Source organism: Phoca vitulina, unplaced genomic scaffold (genome assembly GCF_004348235.1).
Source record: "Phoca vitulina isolate PV1807 unplaced genomic scaffold, GSC_HSeal_1.0 scaffold48, whole genome shotgun sequence".
In the NCBI taxonomy this organism is placed as follows: Eukaryota; Metazoa; Chordata; class Mammalia; order Carnivora; family Phocidae; genus Phoca; species Phoca vitulina.
In genome coordinates this window covers 12,142,118-12,151,015 of record NW_022589751.1, presented here as the reverse complement: position 1 = coordinate 12,151,015, position 8,898 = coordinate 12,142,118, and the positions used below count along the sequence as shown (strand labels likewise).

At 45.3% G+C, this 8,898-nt stretch overlaps 1 protein-coding gene across 2 annotated transcripts in view; it reads left to right on the top strand.

The window, feature by feature from the left end:
• The first annotated feature begins 1,005 nt into the window (after positions 1 to 1,005).
• DNMBP (dynamin binding protein) overlaps positions 1,006 to 8,898 on the top strand; it is a 103,156-nt gene continuing 95,263 nt past the window's right edge. For both annotated transcript variants that reach the window (XM_032432348.1, XM_032432349.1), the window contains exon 1: positions 1,006 to 1,107. The gene's annotated coding sequence lies outside the window, so the exon portion shown is untranslated. The remainder of the gene's footprint in view (positions 1,108 to 8,898) is intronic.

The following is an 8,898-nucleotide window of genomic DNA, read 5'->3' as shown; positions in this document are numbered from 1 at the left end:
ATGATTCCACTAATAGGACGGGTCTGGAGCAGTTAAATTCATAGACACAGAAAGTGGAATGGAGGTTGCCAGGGGCTGGATGGAGAGAAATGAGGAGTTAGTGTTTGATGCATAAGGTTTGGGTTTGGGGAGATGAAAAGGCTGTGGGGATGTGGGGTGGTGACGATTGCACAACAGTGTGAATGTACTTAATGCTACAGAATCATACACTTAAAAATGGTTAAAACGTCAAGTTTTACGTTACGTATATTTTACCACAAGGAAAGGAGAAAGGAAACCCCGAGAACATTTTTGAAGTAGAGGTTTCTCTGTGATGCATTCCCAGGGAGAGACGTGCTGGATTTCTCCGCAGTCTCCTAGGTAGATCCCAGAAGCCTGAGGCACACAACTTCAGACGACATGCCCGCAGACCGACTGCGGCCTTTAAGACACAAAGGGAATCCCGCGAGGGTTCACGGACAAGTTAAAAGCCTCCTCTCAGCCCTGCCCAGTTCTTGCATTCTGTTGTTCCTCGCTTTTAAACTCTCCGAGCGGTCCCGAGAGACTTTCCTCAGGGAAAGAGGTGGGGCGGCCAGAAGCGAAGGGCAGCTCGGGGCTGCGAGGAAGAACCCCGCCTCGGGTAGAACGAGGAGCGCACCACAGGCGCACGGGCACTGAGCGGCCTTCTCTCAGTGGAACCGCGCCCGTTCTCTAGGCTGGAGGGCCGTGTGCGGCCAGGGACTCGCTCGCAGCCTGAGCCGCACGCAGGGCCCAACGCCTGGCGAGCGGCGGGCGCCGGGCCGCCCTGGCCCGTGCCTCGGTTTCCCCCGCCAGAGGCCCTCGGAGCGCCGCCCCCTCTGACTCCGCGGGGCCGGCGGGCCGGCAGGGGGCGCGAGCGCGGGGCGGGCGCCCGGAGGTGGGCGCGCGGGGACCGAGGCGCCCCCGGGCCGCGCGGCCGCGAGAGGCGGAAGCCTGGGCGGGAGGCGGGAGGCGAGAGGCGGGGCGGCTGCGCTGAGTCACCCCGGACCGGCCCGCCCGCCGCTTCCAGGGGCGGAGGTGACAGCGGCCCGGGACGGGCGGCCGCAGCTAGCCCGCCGCGTCGAGGGACCGCCGGGCGACGGCGAGCAGGTCAGGGGCCGGGCGGGGCCGGGCCGGGGAGCTCGGGTCGCGGACCCGGGGCGGCGGGCGGAGGGGACCCGCGCCCAGAGGGACGCGCCGCGCGGCCGGGCCTGCGCCACCCCTGCCCCGTGGCGGCAGCTGCCCCGGCCGGGAGCCCCCCGGGCAGGAGGTGCGGGGCGCCGGCCCTCCTCGGAGCCCGGCTCAGGTCCGGCCCTGTGAGGTCCCCGCCGGGGGGGGGGGGGGGGGGGAGGCTGGGCGGCCAGCAGTCAGGGGGATGCGGACGGGGGCTTCTTAAACGGTGTCAAGCCCCGGGCTCTTTTTACTGCACCGCCCTGCCACTCGGGTAATGAGGCGGAATTTGAGAGCTGGAAAAGAATTCAGCATAGCCCAGCCCCCCTATTTTACAGATGAAGAAATATTCTGGCTTGCTCAAAGTCACATCCAGTCGGTCTAGGAGTCCGCGATTCTGTGTCAGGGAGGCAGGGAGGGATGATTTCCGAAGCAAGAGTAAGACCCGTTTGGCTAGAGATGCAAGTTTGGTTATGCTGGAGTTTTGCTGTTACCCACGGACACCGGCATTCCTGCCACAGGGATTGATGTCCACCAGGCATCAGTTTCTCAGAGCACTTAACCTTGAAGAGGGTGACGGTGCTGTCAGTTGCAATAGGGGAATATTGGGGTTACAAACTGGCCAGGTCTGCTGCAGATGAGGCGCTGTGGAGAATGCTTGGGGTGTAGAGTTAATTTTTAAATGCAAAAAACCCCCCACTTTAAATGCAATCTCATTATCCTTTGTTGTCTGTTTCATTTATGCAGCACTGAAGGGCTCTCGCACTGTTGTTCTGTTAAATTGGTAACTTGCCTATTTTACAGTAATATGCACATCTTGTGTTGAAAGACTTTCTTTTCCTGATTAGTGATGCTGTGATATGTGGCTTAATGGTTAGGGCTTGGGCATAGTCTAGCTCCGATTGTTTGCATAGCTGAGTTCCAGGGGGAGAGTGGGACTGATTAATCCCTGGTTGTATTTGGCAGACTGAAGCACCTGGCAGCATACAGGTGTGCTTTCTTAGTGTTGCATTTATTACGCTAGCAACAGGAATAGACTCCAGGTGATGAGCAAGTTTATTCTTCAGCACGTGCTTTTCTCTAAATTATTGAATTAAAGGATCTCTAGCCCCCTTTGAACTCTTTCAAATGTTAATTTGAAACATATGTCACTCATTGTGACAAAAAGTTTTAATAGAACAAGTCATATCATCAGCGTTGGCCTAACATAAGTGAAAAGTGATTTTTCAAATTACATCAGTGTTAAATTCACTTAAATTCAGAGATTGGGATGGAGTGCTTTGTGAGGATAGCTAAAATCTGACCTAGGAATGGGGTGTGGGGGGTGTACAGATAACCTTTGCAATAAGCTGAGAACATTCTGCCTCAGGAAATGTGATAAGATGTCTTTTATATAGTCTCATATTGTGTGTATATTCGGCTGAGATATAATAATCTTTATAGACAGTCTGTCCAAATATGTGCAAGTTATTTATTTTGTCTTGTGGCCCCAAAGCAGAGCCTTTTCCCACTTCTTGTTTCTTTTTTTCTGGCTCTTTCGGAGTGGCCCTCTTTCCTGCAAAGACCCTTTCCCGTTCCTCTTTCAGCCACATTGCAATTCAGAGCCTCCTGCAAGCTACTTTTTCTCCCCCTGAAGAATATGACAAATCATAATTCTTCAGTCACTGTTTACGATCTCCTAAAAACTAAGGGTGCGTGTTCGTTTTTAGAACACAGTGTGACTCCATGAAGCTCTGATTCTGAAAAAGGGTTAAGTGGACTGTGCTTAGATTTTTATCTTTCGTGTACTTGGAGGCTGCAATATAGGAAGGCTCCAGAGCCGGCAAACTCACTTATCTCTGCCTCAGAAGGAAATCCTTCCTGCAGGATGCCTAGGGAATCTTCAAGTGTGTTATTGTTCTCAACCCTCCCACTTTACAGTGTTGGGCCAAAATAAGCAAAAAGCTGTTTTTCACATTTCAGATACTTCAGTGATTTTTGAAATTACAGATACTTTTTATATTGGAATTTTTTCAAATGATAAAAGCAACTACAATAGAATGCAAATGGAGACTTGCCTACTATTGCCAGGTATAAGGCTTGAATCATTTTCTAGGTTTATTATTGTTTCTAAAGTCAGTGTATTACCTACAGCATAGCATTGTTACAGGATTATCTGCTCTGAAATTCTCAACTGTGCTTGGGTTTTAGCTAAAGCATCCTGAAAATTCAGAGTTACGTTTGAAAAGTTTTACAACAATCCAATTAATATTAAATAGTTTCTTATGCTCAGCTTAGGAAAACACCTGGATAAACTAATTTTCAAGATTGGATAACATAGTCTTGTGGGTCAGGTGTTAATTCTGAGATACTAGGGGCGTCTGGCTGGCTCAGTCGGTTGAGCGTGCGACTCTTGATCTCAGGATTGTGAGTTCAAGCCCCACGTTGGGCGTAGCGCTTACTTAAAAAAAATTATCAGCCTGTCGTCTAGAAAGGCCGAAACCTAAAGTAATAGCCATAAAATCAGATCACAGAACAGCTCTATGATGAAGGAGCCCTTAAACAAACCAAAAGTGTTAACTTTTGGTTGGGTGCTTTATCCTTGATGCTATAAAAGTCAGCCAGAGGAGATAAAATAAACATACAGTAGCTAAAATGTATTCTTTTATTTTTAGATGTTAGGGTTTACCCAGGAAGGGAGGCAGCACTGCAGAGCAAATAGGGCATTGTGCTAGGGGGCTGAAGTCTGCAGTTCTGATTTGTTCATTCACCACATAGTCATTAAGCACCTGTGTCTACCAGGCACTCTTCTGGGGGCTGGGGATACAGCTGTGAATGAAACAGACAAAGCCCCACAGCGGGGCCATAGCATTGTAGTGGGCTAGAGGCAGACAAATGAAACTGAATGGATTGACTGTCCCATGCTCATCGAGCTACGGAGAACTTTAAAGAGGTGTAAGTGGGAGAGGGTGAGTATGTGTGTGGGGGTGGGGCGGTGGGCAGGACTGACTTTATTATACGGAGTGGTCAGAGAAGGCCTCTGCTAAGATCACTTTTGATCTAGGCCTGGAAGGAATTGAGACCGTGAGGGTGGGGGGACAGAGGGATGAGCAAGTTCCAGGCCCGGGTGCTGAGCCTGTTTGGCATGTGTGAGGGCTGGCGAGGTCCTAGTGGCCAGGCAGTGCCAAGGAGGGCGGGGGCGAGGTGGCAGCAGGGGAGAGGCGGTGGGAGTGGGAAGGGGCGCCATCAGTGTAGGCCATTGTAAGGACTTTGACCTTTACTCTGAGTGAGGGGGAAGAAGACATTAGAGGGTTGTGAACCGAGTTGCTCATGATGACTTAAGTTTGACAGGGTCACTCTGGCTGCTGGGCACAGAGTCAGGAAGACCTTCCCTTTCGTCCTAGCGGTGTGACCCTAAGCCGTAACTCTTCTTGGGGCCTTAGTTTCCTCATCTGTAGGATGACCAGGTCCCTTGGAGCTCTAGAATTTTAAGATTCTAAGTAGCTTGGAATATTTCTACGGGGAGGCCAGGGGATTGCATACGAAGAGGTTCTAAAAGTAAACAGCTTCAGATGACCTGAAAACTTGACTCGGACCCGCCTTTAGCTGAATCACTCCAAATCAAGAGGTAGTCAGGTCTTTTCAGTCAGGTTGTCAGGTCATGGGAACAAAATCACTGTTTCGTGAATATTCTCTGCTGATCCCTTTAGTACTCTGCTGATCCCTGAATTTTCTCTTCCTGCTTGAAAAAGGATGAAGAGCTGTTACTCATCAACAGAGCTGGCAACCAAAGTAGCTTTTGTTGTTAGGAAAGTTGGAAACTTTGGGGAAGGAAACAATTTTAATTTTGTATTTATCATAGGCCATTCGAATTCTTCTTTTTTAACATGGAAGGAGTCTGAAAGATTTCTTTTGTTTTTAATTCCCTTATCCCCTTCCCATTCACCTTATGTCCCATAGGTACTCATTCTAATGCATGTAACGTGTTTCTTTTTTCTGTATGGGATTTTGTTTGTTTTATATGTATTTTAATTTATAGCACTGTATTTCATTTTGCTGCATTTTTCTCTAAATAGTTTTGAAGATCCATCAGTTTCTATGTGTACATCTAATTCTTTGTTTTTGACTGATGCATTATACTCCATGCCATGTGCTCAAACCACAATTTTATATATCTGCTGTCTGTGTGATACTCAGGTTGTCCCTGCGCCCTAACATACCTATTGCTGCAGTGAGCATCTTTGTACCTGTCCACTTATAAAGCTGCATAATATTTATTCAGAAGGAAATTGCTGGGTTATTGGCTGGCACATAATGAATTTGATTAAATAGCGCCAGATTCCTCTCCACAATGGCTGCCCCAGTCTCTCTTCCGCTGGAAGTGTTGGAGGATTCCTATACCCTCATGCCCCACCAGCGCTCAGCTTTATCCAGCTGTCCATCTTTTCTAGTCTCGGAGGTGCAAAGTGATCTCTTGTCATTTTCATTTGTGTGTCTTTGCTTACAAATGATTGCAACATCTCTTATATAGCTCTTTCTGTAAATTGCTTATTCATATCTTTGCCCATTTTCTATTGGAGTTGCTATCTGCGTTGTTCACATTTAGACTCTGCAGATGTCTTCTCTTTGGGCATCTGTTAATTTTGTCTTTGTCTTTTTTTTTAAAGGTTTATTTATTAGAGTGTGTGTGTGTGTGCAGGAGAGGGGCAGGGGCAGAGAGAATCTCACACAGACTCCCGGCTGAGTGTGGAGCCTGACTTGGGGTCCATCTCAGGACCCTGAAATCAGGACCTGAGCCGATACCAAGAGTCAGTCCCTTAACCGACTGTGCCACCCAGGAGCCTCCCCTTTGTCGTCCTTTGATCAAGAAACATTCTTAATTTTGATGTAATCAGGTAAATTCTTTGACATGGGTAATACTTGTGGAGTTTTAAGAAGCCCCTCTCAATCCCTGGGTCATAGCAATTTCTTTAATTCATCTAGAACCCACATTGCATATGGTGTGAGACAGGGATCCAGTCCTATTATTCTTCACTTAATGAGGCAGATTTTCCAATATCTCCAAAAACATCATGCTTTCCTCCATTGAATTGTGGTACCTTCTCTCTCATCTATGGTTTCCATATATATACTGGTCTGTTCTAAGCTTCTGTTCTGTTGCATTAGTCTGTCAGTTATTGCTCCATGTTTATTGCAGTGATTTTGTAATATGTTCTCTGACTGGCACAGCAAATGCCCCATCTCTGTTCTTAATTTTTAAGTTTAATTAGCATTCCTGGACCATTATTTTTCCATATAAAATTTGGAATTAAGTTTATAGATTCCTCAAAAATTGTATTTTTAAGGAATTTTTATTTGGATTACATTGAATTTATAAATTATTTGGGAGAGGCTTGACATCTTTCTGATATTAACTCATTTCCTCCAAGAGCATGTAACATGTCTCTCCATTTATTCAGCACTTTTTAAAAGAAATTTGGTTTTATTGGAAATAATTTAAAACTAGCAGAAGAGTTCTCAGGTTAGTACAAAGAGCTTCTGTATATCCCTCACCTAGATTCACCAAATGTTAGCATTTTGCCGCATTTGCTCTATTACTCCCTCTCCACATTTCTAAGCCTGTTTTTTTTCCCGACCCATTTTGAGTTAGTTGCAGACATCATGCCCTTTTATCCCTAAATACTTCATCAGCTCATTTTTAAATCCTTTATTAGAACTTTAAAAATTTTCTCCATAAAGGTCTAGGAAGGTATTTTTGGTTAAACTAATTTCTAAATATTTCATAATTTTGTTGCTACTGTGAGTCATGTCTCTATTATTTTCTAGTTGACTGTTCGTAGTTTAAGAGAAATAGTGTTATTACATGCTGATCTTGTATCTGACAGCCTTTCTTCCCCATCTTATTCAAATAGTTGATTTCTGGGTTTTTTCCCCCTATTGTTAATCACAAGTCTCTGAAAATAGCGATATTGTTGCTTCTTTCCCATCCTTATACATCTTATTTCTTTTCCTTTCCTTACGGTGTCACCCAGAACTTCCAGGACTATGTCGAAGCAATTTGCTATGCTAGTAGGCATCTTTGTCTTGCTTTCAGTCTTAAAGAGAATGAGTCTAACGTTTTTCCATTTCATACACTGTTTGTTTTCGGTTTTAGATATGCCTTTGTCAAGTTAGGGTGTTCTCCTCTATTCCTAGTTTACTGAGCATTTTCGTCATAAATGGGTAGTAAGCCTTATCAGATACTTTTTCAGGATTTGTTTCCAAAGAAGTAAGATGGCATCAGGAGGGTGCATAGCCAAATCCTAAGCCTGTGCTAAGGTTAAGTTTTAAGCAAAAGAAGGTTAATAAGAGTCTTCAGTACTTCTGAACCTTACTTATGTAAGTTTATGGTAAACATTTCATGATTTCAATATAAGCTTATTTCACCATTAGATCAGCTTTTTTTTCCTGCTGTTAAGAGTCAGAATTTAAATAGCTGGTGTGAAGAATGAGAAAGAGCCCTATTCAGCATCACAACTGGGGTCGTCAGCATGATTGTAAATATAAGATACGTAAAATTATAGTTTGCTTACTCTGTGGATCAGTCTCTACTCCAGGTATAAATCTTATCCAAGTAGATCTCACAAAATATTGAGATCTTCAGCAGGTAGCTCTTTAGCAACAGTAACTGCTGGCGTGTTGGCCAATTGATTCTCATCACCGTCTCTTTTGGTATATGGTTGGGGTGTTTTTTTTTTTAACTAGCTATTTTCTCCTAATTATAAAAATTAAACATCTTCATTGTAGAAAACTTGTAAAAATATAGAAAGGCAATTCTTTAATCCTGTCTTTTAGCACCAGTCTGTAAAATGTTGGTTATTTCTTGCTTTTTTTTTTTTTTAATGGGGGGGGCATGCCCGTGGAGGAGGAGAATGCATTTAAACTTGGGCTATATATAATGGTATCACCCTTCCTCTTTCAGGGTTAGGCCATCAACTCTTGTTCTTTTTGCTTTGATTGATCCTCTGAAAAAAAGCAAGAAGATATAAGTCACTTCTAGGCGTGGGGTAAATGCAGGCTGGTTCCTTAGAAACGGTGAACAGGCTGTTCCTGCGGGAGCCGCTGCGCAGACAGCCCGGCCTCCCTGTCAGAATATGGGGCAGTTGTAGCCCAAATGCTATTGGACCAAAGACTAGCTGGCTGCAGGAGAAGGGGAGGAGAAGTCTGTCCATTGTCACTTTGCTTCGGTTCATTTAGCACTTTTCCTTCTTTAGGCCACTTTCCGAAAAGAAAAGTATGGAGAAAATAGTTTTAATTTATCTTCTTTTGACTCTGAAATAAGCCTAATACAGTTGTCTTGTTTCCCTCATCACCTGCTCTCGTGGTGAGCGGTGAGGGAGTGGGAATGAATAGCAGGAAGCGAGAATTCCTAGGTTAACATTCCTACCAACTGGTAGATTCCACATCCGACGGCCCTCCCCCTTCTCACTCCCTCTCCTTTTGCCCTGCTTTTTTTTTTTCTTTTTTTCCATTTTGTCCTAACACCCTTCACTTCCTAAAATGTCTGCCTTCCCCATCCCTCAAGGAGAAAGTTCTTCAATGGCAGGGATCTTTGTTTTGTTCACTGATAAATCCCAAGCAGGTGCCTGGCACATACTGTGCTCTCAACAAATGGAAGCCATAAAATGACTCAATCTATCAAGAGGTAGCTCTGTGATGCAGAGCAAGGAAATCTAAGGGAGGGGTGAAGAAAGAAAGTTCTCTCAGCCTCCT